Genomic DNA, 16965 nt, shown 5'->3' with positions numbered 1-16965 from the left:
TCATTCATATGCAGACTGTAAAACCACATATGTTATTTATTTTTGTTTCTGCCAAATATGTCATGCCTTCTATATAGGAAAAACAAATAGAAACTTAAAGGATAGAATATTGGAACACATAAGAGACATCAGAAATAACAAAACTACTAGTGCGCTTGCTCAACATGTTTTAAACACTGACCCTTCACACTCTTTCAAGTTCTTTGTTTTACAAAATATACATAGAAATGTGAGGGGAGGAGATATAGAAAATTTCACAGAGAGCCGAGAACAAAGATGGATTATCAAGCTTAATGCTGATAGATATCCAGGCTTAAATGGTTGTACATCACTGGTTCCATTTCTTAAAGCTAGACACCTTCAACACAATTTTTTGCATAAAATAAAAATATATATATACATATATTTCTTTTATTATATATTTTGTATTATGCATTCTTTTTTATATATATATTATATATATGCATTTTTATGAGAGTATTTAATTGTTTTAAATTAGATATGCATAAATATGAATATACTATGCATTTTTTATATATATGCATTTTTAATGAGATTATTTAACTGTTTTAAATTAGATATGCATAAATATGAACATACTTTACATTTTTTGTATATATATTTTATATTCATATGCGTATTTTACAATATTCTTGTCATATATGCCTTTAAATTTTCAAAAGTTGTATGATGTCACTATTTGGAAAAAAATTTTTTGACTGAGAGTGATATAAAACAAGCAGTTGAACAGTTAATTCTTTGTCTGATGAAGCAACGAAGGTTGCGAAAGCGCTCACCTCTCCTTTTTACTTTGTTTAAATAAAGACGTTATTGTGTGGTACCCGGTATAGTGTTTTCTCTCATATACTCATTTCCTTTCCCCAGATCCTTGAAATGAAAATCCAGACATCAGAGAGGGAACAGAAGAGGGCAAGCCTATCCCTCTTCTCTGCCAACCGGGCTGACCAGGCTGTTTCCCCTCCCTTCTATCCAAAATTGTTCACTCTACCTCTCATAAAGGGAAGAGTCAAGCCAAACATCATTTGGTGTATCCATCCTATGTAAAGCACCTTAGAATCCCATCTTAAACCCCTTTGCCATGCCATCACTAAAACACACCCTAATGAAACTAAATAAAGTAGGATTACAGTGACCCCGTTGTAACACTGGAACAGCCACACCAAGAGAACACATACCCTTTTAGCCCACTGCCTTCAAAGCTGAAATAATGGCTTAACTTGAATGTATTAGCCTATAACCACAACAAAACCACAAACTATAACTCCTTGAACTCAAGACGGCACCCAGTCAAACAACTAGTAGCAATTCTCACACCCAAGACCCTGTTAACCGTAGCATATCACCTTAGCCCACCCACTACCCAGTTCTATATGTGCAACTCCATTACCGTAGGGAACAGTCTAACTCCATCTTTAATGTCCCACCTTAGCTGGCAGAAAACCAGCACCCCTTGACCTAGTTCCCAAAAACCCACCTATGCTCAGCAATGAAATACTCTACATACCCAGCCATAAACACCTCCAATTCACTCATTACCAAAACCATTCTTAACCCTTGTTTGGCTCTGGCCTTTCCCCTGGAGAGCTCTTTCCTTATATTACCTATACCACTAGTAGGCAATTAAGACCTGTCCTACTGCAGCCTTATCCTGCAACCAAGCTTCATTTAAACCTAAGTCCCCTGTAACAACGCACCCAGTTTTAAAATGACCCCACTAACCACCTACCTACCATGCTTCTTAAAAATCTACTCACAAAATTGACCCAAACACCAAGTGGAATGATCTTTGTGGTATTATGTAGAACCTTAACCTGTTCTTTAACATTAACACTACCTACTCAAGGGACAAATTTGTCACACCAAATACACCATCCATTAGGAACAAACTCCAGCATCCTACCAAACACCTCATTGGCTCTTACCCCAACTACGGTTCAACAACTGAATGAGCAAAATAACCACCCCAAGGTTCTAAAAAAGCAAGGGTTGAGCTTCACTGGCTTGCAAGAGCCATAGGGCTTTAGTGGAATAAGTTCTGTGCTCCTATGAATGTCGTGACTCTACTCATCCCATGGTATCCCCCCACTCCCCCTAAGCTGTCCCCAACCATTTCCCTCTTGGCCCCCTCCTATCTACCTCTTACCTCTTCTTTACTTGCCCCCTATACCAATACAATAATCCTCTCACACTAATTGAACAGAGAGCCCTAATATGCCTTAATAAGGTGATTACTCAGACCCACTTTGTGCCCCATTCCTGTGGCAAAACACCCATCCTATCAAAAACATTACCTTTCAGATCACCTTTTCAGGCTGCCGCATGATGCCTACTGCCCTTCAGCAATTTCAGTCAGTAACTGTTGCCACCTTGTGCTCCCCATGTGTAACCTCTTTGCTTGCCACTGCTTCCATCATCTGCGAATTCCCTGTGTAACGCCACAAACGGTACTCGGCACACCACTATCTACAAAGAAAAGGAAAAAAATAAATCCTCTAATATATAAAGAGAAGGCTCTAACTTATACCCACCTATTCCAAATTATAGCAGCAGTGTTCCAAAAAAACACCCATATGTAAGAAAGAAAAGACATGTAAATATATAATACATACCACACCTGCCAAGACATCTTCAAAGCTTTAACTATTGTCCCATACAATTTTGCAACTACGTGTTCCTATAGCATATGCTGCAGCACCCAGAACTCCCCCCAGCACTGCGATGCCACAACGGAAATTCAATAAAAGCGCCGAATAGTAGTCACCCACAGTCGAAGTCTAAAACGACCCTCTTCCAGGTTGTACTATTCATGCCATAGAAGGAGAACATTCAACTATTTTTTTTTTGACATCAGTACAACTTATTTGTATGAACAGGAACAGATGAGGCTCACCACAGCAAATGCATAAAAATCCAAAAGACTTTAATAAAATATCACAAAAGTGCAGTGGGTAGCAAGTTCTTTCACATTTAAATAATACTTCCTCAGACTTTAACAACTGCAACAGCACATCTAGTTCATTCAAATAGTGCTACCTTCAATTGTTAACCAGTCACAGACAAGGAACAATCTGTAGCATCATGAGTAATATACATATAATTGCAACCTGTTTAAAACATACTTCTGTAGTAAAAACACAGACTAACAACAATAAACCATCACATTGCTTACTCAATATATAGAGAAACCTGATGTTTGTGTATTCAATATAAAAATCTATGTAAAACCATTTATTGTATATAATTTAAATATATATTAAAAACATTTAAAAACTTATAAGTGATGACCAATATCTCTATGGCTAAACCAAAATAAAAAGACATTGAAAAATGTTTGATCATGCATTCTATCTAATGTGCATATGAACGTGCTGCTAAAAAAGGTTTTAATGTCACTTTCTCTTTGAGCCCATGTCCCCCTGTGAGCCTGAAGTCTTATTATCCATCTGTTCTCACTTTCTTCAGTCCGATTCTTCAAGTCACCTAATCTATCTGTCTTTCTCATCATTTCTAGAACACTGAATTTAAATTTGTGATGGTACCTACACTTAGGACATACCTAGCCAATGCATTGCGATCGTCCTCCTTATTTATCACATATATATGCTACCTGACTCGTTATTGTTATTACTCATGACGCTACAGATTGTGCCTTCCTGTGATTGGTTAACAATTGAAGGTAGCACTATTTGAATGAACTAGATGTGCTGTTGCAGTTGTTAAAGTCTGAGGAAGCGTTATTTAAAACTGAAAGAGCTTACTAACCACTGCAGCTCTGTGATATTTCATTAAAGTCTTTTGGATTTTTATACATTTGCTGTGGTGAGCCTCATCTGTTCCTGTTCATATAAGTATTTGTTCTGACGAGGGTCCTTATCCAAGACTGTTTAGTTTTTTTGACTATTTGCTTTTGTTCTGTACAGTCGCTGGGACATGGCTGAATGAGTCATGATGGATATGACAAATGGTGATGGTTTCTCTCTACAAAAATTTTTTGAGATGGACAATAATCCTCTGTTGAAGCTTATTATGAAAGTACTTACCAAAGAAGGTCAACAAATGGTGAGCACCAAACGGAATATTGAAGTTATCCAGCTAACTCGGAAACTGGAGAATAAGCTACATAAATTAAAAATTACACAATGGCAGAGACAACATATGGAGGCGTGTCTGAGTTTTAAGGTGGTACCTAGAGGACTGAGAATACTGACAATACCTACGTTTGGTATCACCTATAATAATTTACTTAGTAAATGGCAGAAGTTAAATCTGGAGACAAGCTATGGATATATTAGACTGCTAAATGAGCAGTATAAGGAAATAGAATTGTCATTACAAAATGAAATAACGAACACGCAGAGTGAACTTAATTTGCTTATCGGTTTAACTGAAACGGAGGTGTTTTTTGCTGATTTGTCATCAACCCTATTAATTCTGGACAATAAACAGTTATTAGATAAGAAAAGGAAGTTGGGGCATGATTTTAATGATTTTTGGAACGGGCAAGTGTTCTCCTGGCCTAGAGAGAACACTAATCAAGCTATGAACAAAGTTAATGTGAATGCTAAGACTGTGGTGATGCAGAATATGGTGAACACAGCTATGGCCATTGCGATGATGTCATCACAACAATCTATTTCTGAGATTTCAGTACAACAATGTGAAGACGTTTAAGGGAGGAACTTCCTCAGATCTGAGAGAGGGCCCTTTGGCGCTCATTAATAAATTGTGATCACTAATAATGGATGTTAGGATGAAGGAGAGTCAGTTTATGCATAATGTGACATCTTCTTTGACCAATAAGATGCAGGATAGTAATGGGTTTTGCTCTTTTCCTCTACCTATTCGACAGTTGGACTGGCTCAGCTGGTCACCACAGAGGTGAGCCAGGAAACGAAAAATGTCAGAGGAAAGACACAAGTTCCAGAGGAAGGTGCTCAAGCCCATACCAAGACTTAGTGGTAAATATTTCTAGTTAGACTTTAACTGACAGCAAAAGATCCTTACTCAACAAGGGTCTTTCATTTATACCTTCTAAATCTGTTGATGTGACTGTTATTTTATTAGACATTAAAATGTTTACCAGGAAAGTGAATTAAAAAATGCTGTTTGGACAAAATGATGTGGGTGATAAAAATGTGTTTGTTAAACCTTCTACCTTCATACCCAAAGGGCATCTGCGACTTGATACTTTTGAGAAGGCTTGTAAAATAGATCTATTTGAGTTATATAATTTTAATAGTAAACCAGATTTTTATAATTTGACATATGAGGAATATTAAGGCATTAAGAAACTGCAAGATAATGATAGCATAGTGATTAGACAAGCCAATAAAGGTGGTGCTATAGTTGTGTTAGATTTAGAAATGTATTCTACTACAATGATGACAATGTTAAATGATAATGATACTTATCAGGTTCTAAATGCAATGTCTCTAGATAGATTAATTAGAAATTTGCATTCTGAAATATTTGATTTGTTTTCATGTAACGTAATCGATGGAGACCTGTATAAATATTTCTTAGTCGAAAAGCCTGTGGTTCCTGTTTTTAGGGGACTCCCCATAGAACATAAAACACTAATAAACCCACCCATGAGGCCTATTGTCTCAGGAGGTGGATGGCTTACAGAGCCTGCATCAATATATATTGAGAAGCAACTTATACCAGTCGTAGACAAGACCAGTTTTATAGTAAAAGATACTTGAGAGTTCTTGGAAAGTTATGCGGACTACATATCTTCAGTAGATGATGTGAACAATGATCTTCTTGTCACCTTAGATGTTGTTTCCTTATTTACATCAATTCCAAATAATATAGGAATTGACTTTGTGAGACTTTTTTTGATACAAAAAGGGGTCCCCAGGGACTTGATTATTAGAAGTGTATCACTACTTGATTTAGTGTTAAGTAATAATGTATTTTTATAAAATAGTACATATTACTTACAGAATAAAAGGGTTGCAATGGGGACTCCTTGTGCCAACTCATATGCTAACTTGGTGTTAGCATATTAGGATGGCAATTATGTGATGAAAAATGCTTTATATTGTAATCACATTAAGTTCTTTAAACGTTTTGTGGACAACATCTATTTTATGTGGGCTGGGACTGGGTCTGAATTAAGTGATTTTATTGATGACATCAATGGCACCACAGAATTTTTGAGATTGGAATGTAAAAGTTCTGACACAATGATAGAGTTTTTAGATGTACAAATAGTTAAGAAAGATAATGAGATACATTCTAATATATATAGGAAACCCTGTTGGAGGAATAACATATAACATTGTAGTAGTATGTACCCTCAGCACATATATCAGAAGTTTGTAAAGGGCCAGACACTGGGAGTGTCACGTCTCACAACCACTGATGATAGTTATGAGATGAAACAGAAAATGTTGGCTGAAAATTTTATAGAAAGAGGATATAGTAACAAGGAAGTAGAAGATTTATATAAGGGAACTAGTCCAATGAGAAGGGGGAAAGGTAAACCCTTTCTTTACAAGAACAGGGGAAGTAATGATAGAGTTAGTAATGATGAACAACATGATAATACAAATAGAATAATAATCCTGTACTCCAACAGGAATCTGAAGATTAAAGATGTAATTAATAAAAATTGGGGAATTTTAACTAGAGATGATAAAATAATGGAGATAGTAGGATTAAGACCCAATTTTACATATAGGAACACAAAGTCTTTGAAGAAATTATTGTGTTATGAAGATAATACAAAAGAACTGATTCATTCAAATAGGCATGGTACTTTTCCATGCAAATGTTGTAATTAGTGCATATATATGTCAAGAGATAATTGTTTTGTACACCCAGACACAGGACATGAGTATAGGCTCAACCTATATGCAGACTGTACATCTAGGGACCTAATATACCTGGCTCTCTGCCAGGTATGCAGGTCATTTTATATAGGTAAGACAAATAGAGGCCTTAGAGGACGTGTCAGGGATCATATATATGTGATAAATAAGGAGGACGATTGCAATGCATTGGTGAGGCATGTCCTAAGTGTAGGTACCATGCACAAATTTAAATTTAGTGTTCTAGAAATGATGAGAAAGAGAGATAGATTAAGTGACTTGAAGAATCGAACTGAGGAAAGTGAGAACAGATGGATAATAAGACTTCAGGCTCACAGGGGGACATGGGCTCAATAAGAAAGTGACATTAAAACCTTTTTTAGCATCACGTCCATATGCACATTAGATAGAATGCATAATCAAACTTTTTTCAATGTCTTTTTATTTTGGTTTAGCCATAGAGACATTGGTCATCACTTATAAGTTTTTAAATGTTTTTAATATATATTTAAATTATATACAATATATGGTTTTACATAGATTTTTATATGTAATACACAAACATCAGGTTTCTCTATATATTGAGTAAGTAATGTGATGTTTTATTGTTGTTAGTCTGTGTTTTTACTACAGGAGTATGTTTTAAACAGGTTGTAATTATATGTATATTACTCATGACACTACATATTGTGCCTTGTCTGTGATTGGTTAACAATTGAAGGTAGCACTATTTGAATGAACTAGATGTGCTGTTGCAGTTGTTAAAGTCTGAGGAAGTGTTATTTAAATGTGAAAGCACTTGCTACACACTGCAGTTTTGTGATATTTCATTAAAGTCTTTTGGATTTTTATGCATTTGCTGTGGCGAGCCTCATCTGTTCTTGTTCATATAAGTATTTGTTCTGATGAGGCTCCTTATCCAAGACTGCTTAGTTTTTTGACAACTTATTTCTATGGTCCAGTTGCTCCCGCATGAGACACTATGACCTAGCAATAAATATTTTCTGAGGTATAAATCCACATAACACAGACAATTGTACAGAATGTGACAAAGTCGAATTAAAACTTCTTAAAATACATTGATGAGCCTACTTATTCACTACTTGCAGGTTGAGGAACAGTGCATTTTTGATACATCTGCTCCATGTGATAGTACCAATAAAGGCACAGCACCAATAGAGGTAAGGAAAGGGGTGTGAAAGATTTCACAAACCCTTTGGTGGCAAAGAGTGAGCCATGGTAAGTAACTCCCCCTCAACATTTGCTACCGTAACTTATTCTCCCCCTACCCCCAGCAAGGCAGAGCAATATACCCCTTAGCAAGTAATCACCCATGCACCTCCTATTGCCATCACTATGCAGGCATCTGCCAAGTTGTGATCACCACCTCTCTCCAATCCAAACATCTGAACCCCTCCAACAGTCAATAAGCTCCTCCAACACAGAGATCCTGCTCCACCATCCCAATCTGTCACACCACCCGCCCCCAACACTCCAAACCATAAGCTTTAAATGATACCCTTAGAGCTCCTGAAATAATAAAGAATTACTGCCCACAAGTGTAAATTCAACAGATATAAAATGAGCTGTTAAACCGAACATTAGGACTAAACCAATCCCTTTTCAACTATAAACTCACCAACCATTTTTTTTTTTGCAAGTTCACAAATATATTTGCCATAACAGAACCATCTTGAAAAGGTGTGAACGTCAAGTTAAAGCACTAACTGCTGACAACTGTTACTCATTTCCCACACCCTGCACCCTACTAACAACAGAGCTAGTATCGCAAAACATTAAATAAAACAGCAAACTTACATGCAGAAACATCCATTAAATAAAGGTCTCAGGACTGCAAAATGGCAGCTTACTCGCAAGCCATTTCTTTGCTGTCAACACCTCCTAGAAGGACATCCAGTAGACTTGGTTTTGTCCACAACCTTTGCACTAAGGAAAGTGGGTGCTTTGAGGAGCTATTAAAAACCCTTGTACCCTTAGAGGGATTTGTTCTTCAAAATGAATCCCTATGGCACTAAATAAGAGTTCCTTAAAACATGGTTGTTATTTTTCTTGGTTGAACTTCTCTTATAAGGTCATAAACATATGTGCAGTGAACTATACATACTGCAATAAACAGAAATCCGAACCTTACATGTCTGACAGTTTTTTTTTTTTTTTTTTTTTAAACCTTTGGGTTTCCCAATACCCTGAAGGGAATGGACCCCTGAACCAAGTCAAGTATGCTTAAAGTTCATGAATTAATATTGTGCAATCCTCTATGTTTGCTCAGCACAGCATTGCTCCATGTGCAGTGATGCCTTCTTCTCCAAGTCGTCCGGAGTTACATGCACCAATAACATATCTAAATTGCTCCTACCATGATGGAACTGTCTTGATATCCGTCTTCTACATTGCCTTCATTTATGCCTACCAATTCACCAACACGAGGATTCCTACACAATCAACAGCCGACACTGAATGGCTGTCAATTATCAGCCTTGCCAACTCGTTCTAAGCCCACAAAACCACTCACACGTCCGCTGAGAAGTTACTTTATGTGCCTGACTAACGGGTCGAAAAGCATGGTGGCAGCCACAAAAGCCTGAGTGAGTAGTCACAACTTTTTTTTTTTTTTTTTTTTTAATCATCTAAACTGCTGCCAGTGAGGAAAGCAGCACAACATACTGCCCCCAACTGCTGATCCTGTTACGTACATGTATGGCCTATGGCCATTACTCTCTACCTGCAAAGACACCCAGAGAAAGGATTTCAAACTTAGAAAGTGGACTGAATAACAGGTTTTGTAATAGTCTGAATTTCATGATGGGAATGAAGTTTGCCACACAGATGTCTGCCATACTCTGTTGTTATTTTCTAACTGCAGTCCTGAATGCTTCTCCACTAAATTGCTAGCAACCACATTATACTAAAATGGACCTTAAAACACGAGGGAAATCTGGCCATTCTGCAGAAGTCTGTACAGTTAAGAGGTATCGCTTTCGAACAAGGCCCACCACAGGGACCTTTTTACATGCTGCTCTTACAAAATAAAATGTCAGCCTAACTCCAAAATTGAAAAAACACTTTAGTAAATGTAGCAAGATGGTAGATTAACAGGTTTGCATTAGAATGACTTTGCACATGTGCTGAGGCAATCATTACGCTACTTCAGCGTGATCCCACAAAAAGCCACCCACCGCTCTGCTGAAGGACTTCCATCAAGACAGTAATGGTAGCCTACCCCCACCACTAAAGAAAATGGATTTTACTAAGAAAATCACATGTGCCTTACCTCAGGAGCCACCTTATTTAGACCACCTTTTTTTTTTTTTTTTTTTTTTTTTTTATTTAATGCCCTGAACCTACACCAAGACTGTAGCCACAGCACTATCAGCCATCACAACCTACTATACCATTCCCTATGTAACCAGCCCCATTAAAAGGAGCTGAAGAGAGAAAATGCCAAGCTAATTAAGCTAATTGCCCTGAAGGGCCCTACTAAACACCACAATTTAATCAAAGTCTGGATCACCCTGTATGACTAAGAGCTAAAATGCTTAACAATAAGACAAAGCTCCAATAACCAATTAAGTAAGTAAGTAAATAAAGAAATAAGCATTACCCACCTTCAACATGCCCCGTACACTTATCCCAGGCTTACCTGTCCTCCAAGTTACCTTGGTCGTCTTGGAAGTAAGCTTGCATTAGCAAGTTCACATCAAAATGTGATTGCTTAACCCAACTACACTAGACTAAACCTCTTAAGCCCCTCCCCATCATTATCTCATTTCTTCGCAACCATCCCTGCCTCCACTTAACCCTTTCACCTCCCCAACCCACTTAACTCCCCCTAATATTAACCTAACCCCCTCCCATGAAGATGTCCCTGGACAACTTAGTTTGTTGCCAAACTTCATTTACACATTAGACATGTGTCTTTACAACACAACACAACAGCACTGCAGCTGCAAATATTTTACAGCTATGCATCTTTCCACAGTGTTTTGTGCCATGCAAAATACACACTAACATACATAGCCTCAATAATATCTGCAGCACTTTATATTTCAGATCTATCAGTCAGCAAGCTGATGTTTTCTGTTTTCATGAGACTGCGCAAAGTAGGTTGCAAATGAATTTGTAAGAGCACACTGTGCTCCATAATATGGGTACCACTGCATGGAGGGCTATTTACAGGGTTTCACTGTGAAAATATTTGTATTTCCATAGCTGTGGCACTACAGGGTTATTAGCCCTGCGATGCAACTAGCCATGGATAACTGCTGCATGTCTTGATTCAAATGTTGAGTGTTTCCTCATGGCACTGCACAATGCCACATAAGTGAAGTGAATCTTTTTGAGTCCTAGTCCCAAGTAATCTTAGTTTTATGAATTTGCCTGCCTTTGGAATCTTTGCAAATGTTTACTACATTAGTATACTGACGTTGTATTAGTTGCTGTGCAATCCACTTTCTGATGGTAGGGTATTTTTGATTCTTTAGAAAGAATACCAACATATTTCTGCTGCTGTTTTAATCTGAGATCTTTTGCCTTCCTTTGTGGAAGTTTGATGAACATGACTAATATTTGTAACTTGTATTTATGTCTTGCATGTCTGAATTTTAATTTGTTTTGTTTCATTGTGCAGCTGTTTTTGGAAATGGAGACTTGTTGGATTACTATTTGCCAACATTTTGTTTTGATTATTGTGGGCACAGGACTGGTTTAACACTTTACATAATGCTGTTAATTAGTTGTTGTTGTTGTGTCTTTCAGCTTTTCCCAGTTAGGGGTCGCCACAGCAGAACTCCGGTCCGCTAATGATTGGCAGTAGATTTTTACATGCCGAGTTGCCGGCCCTAACGCACAACCTTCAAAGAAGGTACGCCCATTCATGCATGTCTCCACACAGAAGATGCTCTAGCTGGGAATCAAACAGGACAATGTCTTACTGTGAGGCGACAACGCTACTGCAGCACCACCACCGCAGTTAATTAGTTAATTAGTTAATTAGTAATACCTTTATTTTGCTTATAATTGTTTCCTACTTTTTGTGTTTCTGTAATACTTATGGAAAGTGTTTGGGTTTAATTACTCAAATAAAGTTGAAGATAAATTGATCTGTATTTTTTTATTTAATACTTTTGATACTAAAACTATAAGATGTTTCCATTTCACTGTGAAGAGACTCTGAAGGCTGTACTTTTTCTGTAGTGGAAAATGTCCTTTTCCTAGGGCAGTAACCCTTGCAACATGACTGGTATTTGTAGGAAAATATAGGAAAACTGATTTATTTGTATTCAAAGTTTAATATAAGTTCAGATCTGTGACAGAACATTAAATAGTGATGAATACAGGCAGATATTTATAGCATTTGATGGTTTTATCTGAACAGATTGCCCCTTAGGTCATGGAACTCAACAACTGCGCTGCCACCATGGCCATCTCCTAATAGTCTTACATATACTGGTTCATGTCAGACATCTTGAGTTTCCACTCTCATTGCATATGCATCTACTTCCCTGTACTTCTTACATCCCACTGGATTACTTAGCAGTTTCTAGACATGCAGAAGATATGTACATGCCCCCATTAGCATTCCATCTTCCACTCTTCTGTCAATCCATTTCCTACTCTTTTATCAAATCTAAGTGTTTGGTCACATAATGATGCATATTATGAAAATACATCTGGGCTGACCCTTCATCTTAAGACACGCAGAATCTACAGTCTTGCAAATACTGACTATAGTGTAGCTGGCACTTTATTTCAAGGATCAGTTTGGCTTATTCCACTAAACTGACTTTCTTGTTAAAGTGATGCCCTATGGCCGGACTCTATGAGCTATCCCTTGGATATGGTAATTAATCCAATTGTCTAAACTTGTTTAATTACGCTTAATGTAAAGAAAAGTTCATAAGGAGGTGTGGCCAAGATGGCACACTGCTAACAGCATGAAGTTTAGATCTGCTTTATTTTCTTTTTTTCTGACAGGATTTTATTATACAAACTTAACAAACAACTTATTTTCTTATACATTTTGAGTCTTTTAAACAAACGTAGACACCTATTTGAAAGAAAAATCAGTTTTTCATATTTTTTTTTGATTTTTTTTTTTCCTGTCAGAAGTTTTACTGACTGTTGTGACTAAATGAGTCACTCAAAAGTTAACTCTAAAAGACAACTTAGTGAACTGCAGTCTATATTGGGCAGCAGCAAGGAGCTTTCTGTTAAATTTGATAAACTTGAGATCAAAATGGGCAATATAAAATAAAATTCCAAGAAATGAACAGAAATGTAAAAAAGAGATCATAAAATAACAATTTGTTCAGATCTCACCAATAGAAGACACATTAAATGACATGGATAGCAGAATGCAGAGATTGAGAATCACACAGAATTCCTGTTAAAACAAAATACCTTGTTTATTGAAAAATAGAGGACTTAGAAAGTAGATTTAGACGAAACAATATTAGGATATATGCAATAGCAGAAATGGAAGGAAACAATATGTTGCAATTTTTAACTAGCTGGATGCCTAAAATTCTAACTCTACCAGAAGTTCTCTCTTTTGGTATTGAGAGCCCATAGAGCTCTTTCAGCTTCTTCTTTGAAGAAAAATCCTCTGGTCCCCATATCAATTATTGTAACATTTCTCTCCAGCCAAGAAAAGGACCTGGTATTGAAAACTGCTTGGGCTAATTTTCTCATAAAAATAAATAAGAACACTATCAGGTTTGACAATGACTATATTGCATCTCTTATGACCTAAAGGAAAGCATGTATTCCATTCGCAAAAGACTTTAAGAAGCTAAACATTAAAGTTTAGCTAATTTTCCAGCCAGAATTATGATCTTTTTACCAGAAGGTCAGAAAAGTTTTAATTCTCTACATCAGTGGTTTCCAAACTTTTTCGATTCTCGGCTCCCTTGTTGAATTCAGGTTTTCCCAAGGTGCCCCCCCCGTCAAATTCTAACAAGTATACTTTGCGAAATAATAATTTTTTTTTTAATTAAAAGGGTTAGTTAGGTAAAAATAAATAACACACATATACAAATGGGACCATGCCTTATGAGGAACGTTCCTCATTTTGTCTCTGAAAAAGTTAATGTCCCTCGCAGTTTCAATTCAGGGCTAATAAATTGTAATTGATTTCTATGGAAAACAATCGTATTAACTTATCAAACTAATGTTGTATAACTACAGAATAACTACATAATATTATATTTTAATCTTCCTGTGAGCTGAGTAGTTGAAGTTGTTAATCAGCTATTAATACGTGTTCCAGAGAGGTAGTATTCCACATTTTGTTGATGGAAGGTTGAGGGCTATGACTGGGACTTGATTTGTTTTACATCCATTTCAATTCAACTGTCCAGAATTTCGTAAAATGTCCAGGTTTTTATATTTGGTCTACATCGCATCAAATTTATAGTATTCTGGGGTGGGTTTGTCATAACTTAATTAATGAGTTCAGTGGGGCAGGTGTGATGGGCACATTACTGTGGCAAAGTTATGGATGAACTTGCAGCAGTAATTTCCCAGCTCTACAAAGCATTCATATCGCATATTTTGTATTCATAACTGTTTTTTTTTAGTTATGTAAAACAGTCCCATGAGGAAGTTGTACATACCAGCCCGTATCAAAACCTAAGTTTATGAACCCAGCTGCATCGGTCACTAAAACCAAGCAAACGGGTGAACATTAGGCTTTGTCTGCGGTCATTATTTGCACGTAAAGATTACCGCAGATGCAAACTTACTTAATCATTTCCAACCTGCATATCACAATGAGAAATCACTTTTTAATCTGAAACTGTCACCACCATATGACACAATGACCGCTACTAAGTAAACTCTACAAACAAAGAACTTAGCCACCATCCTGATGAGCTGGGATTCCATAAAGATCTCTCTATACAACTTTTACTAATAGTATTATTATTACAAACTAATAAAACCATGCAACAGGCTTCTAAACATACAGTAAATAGAAGGTCGTATTAGGAAATTACTGACAGTGATTGCAGCCAATACGAAACTAATCTAAAATTGGCGGTTTGTGGCAAATGCTTTAAAGTTAATATACATACGTTCAAACTAAACAAGTGGTGGGGTCTTGTAGAAGGGCTTTTTGTTGCACAGGTGTCCATTATATAGAAAATGAAGAAAAGTAAACTGCATGCTGTTCAGCCTCTAAAATCTCAACCACAACATAGTTTCTTGTTCTTTTCTAGCAGAGTCTACTCAGTGCCAGTTAGTACAGGTAATGAGATTTTGTTCCGCCTCCAGCATTTAGACAGTCAGTCAGTGTTAGAGATCTGTGTGAGTGGCCAAGTTACAATGCTGGTTAGTAACCTTCTGGTATGCGCATGGGCCTTAGATTGTGTCAGTGCACGCACAAAACAAGTAAATGTGTGGAAGTGCTTGGTGGCGGTAAAAATAACGTGGAATGTAACCTGGTGAGTGACTCAAATACATAGCGAGACCAGTTGGTAGGTGAGGGGAGGAGAACAGGTGGATTATGACAGGGCAGCGTTTGCTGTCTAGCCACTCAAAGTGGCTGACATCTCCTGTGATGCATAGAAAACCCCTGGCTATCACAAATACGGAATAAGTCCATTTGCCCCATAGAAGAAAAAAAGTTCTAAAGTAACTGCTGTGATGAAAGAGGTAAACTAGAAAATAACTGCCAAATTACAGAGAACAACATAACTGCATGTAAAGCATCATGGGGAATGTATTCAGATTGTCAGAAAACAATTCAGGTTGTTTAAGCTTTGAGCAAAATTACAGGTTATCAAAGAGTCTGTCACTGCAATCATTTATTTCATCTATTATCTGACAGCACTGAGAGAACCTTTGACATCACATAATACTGCTTTAAGCAGAGCAATACTGAATTGTTCTTTGGGGATTTAAGGGAAACAAATAGGTTATCTTGCAATTGCATATATGACTATTAATGTCAGCTAGGACAAATCTCTTAAGCATTCCTTTCAACTTAAAATATACTAACTCTGAGATCGCAAAATGGTTTAGGCAAGGGGAAAAATGCACCTATACTGCACATCTCCACAAAAGTACAGAATGGCAGCACACATAGCACTGTATGTCATTACATCAGAAAACACCATTTAAACCCAAACTTCCAAAACCCTTCCAAGACCCACAACAGGACAACTATACTGAAGTTGCACTAAAAAATTAAAAAAAGGTAACATGACAGTATGAAGCACACAGTTCAGTTTCCACAGACAGAGCATGTAGAGCTGTGTACATATACACAAATGTACCTACATACATATGCACGTATGTACAAAAAAAAAAATCAAAAATGGAAGTGACGGATGATCATGTGCATATTGTCTGGAGATCAGCAAGAGAAATCATTTTAGTTTGAGTGTGTCTGATGAAACCAAACCATACAAGTAAAATTTAGTTACTATATTAAATTGATTTTTTTCACAGACTTCAATGTCATGTCAATAATTGACAATTATATATGGTAGTATAACATAAAACCCATGCAAGTATTCCACGTTTCTTACCATATGGAAGAACCTGATGAATTTCTGATAATCGAAGGTTGAGGAATGGCACTACTATGACTTCCAGTATTTACATGACAAATACATGTTACCAAAACCTGAGTAAGACAGACGTACCAGTGATTGAAAAGTCAGTACACCAACTAGGTCAGAGCAGACTCGCATGGCTGAAGGGACTCCAATGACATAACTACTGACGTTATGAGGTGGAAAAGGGAGGAGTTAAGAAGGATCCCCTATTGTACACCATTTAAAAAAAAAAAGCAATGAAAAACTACTACAAACATCCTGACTAAAGAAAAGCAAGGCGGTCCTCATGGCATTTGGATAGAAGTAAATAATTTAATAGTATTACTATAACCTTTAGCGTGGCCGCAAAATAAACCGTGAACTAATAAGTTTAGTAACTAAGCTTATTAGTTTGTGGTTTATTTTGAGGCTAAGCTTATTAGTTTATGGCACCCCTGTGCACACTTTGGGAACCCCTGCTCTAGATAATGCAGTGGACTTTTTTCAGCAAAAGAAACTTTTTGATCATTCAAAAAAATATGGATTGGACTTGTCATCTTAAAGAG

This window comes from Protopterus annectens, chromosome 10.part0, assembly GCF_019279795.1.
Source record: "Protopterus annectens isolate FY-2018-M chromosome 10.part0, PAN1.0, whole genome shotgun sequence".
Lineage (NCBI taxonomy): Eukaryota > Metazoa > Chordata > Ceratodontiformes > Protopteridae > Protopterus > Protopterus annectens.
Note: the sequence above shows the minus strand (reverse complement) of the source record.